Below are 409 nucleotides of genomic sequence, written 5' to 3' on the forward strand. Positions count from 1 at the left end.
ACACACACACACACACACACACACACACACACACACACACACACACACACACAGCGAGGTCAGAGAGATAGGAAGCGGAAGTCTGATTGACAGCGGCAGATAAAACATGGAGGCCGTGACAGAAAGTGGAAACACACACCGACTTTTTCCAGAAAACGTCGTCTGAAATAATAACCGACTTCAGACAATGCAGGAATAGTTTTCCAAAAATGTTTGGACTCCTCCTCCTGCGATGCAGCGCTGATAAGATTGTCCTGGATCCCAAACATCCTGCTATCTCCTGCTAGCCCCACTCTCACTGCGGGTTTGTGCTTCCTGCTGTCTGTGTCATGGGAACGATGGGAAACAAACTGGGACACATGAATCATTCGTCTGCAGGCTTCGAGGTTATCTTCTCCCCACATGTCCT

This window comes from Poecilia reticulata, linkage group LG8 (assembly GCF_000633615.1).
Source record: "Poecilia reticulata strain Guanapo linkage group LG8, Guppy_female_1.0+MT, whole genome shotgun sequence".
In the NCBI taxonomy this organism is placed as follows: domain Eukaryota; kingdom Metazoa; phylum Chordata; class Actinopteri; order Cyprinodontiformes; family Poeciliidae; genus Poecilia; species Poecilia reticulata.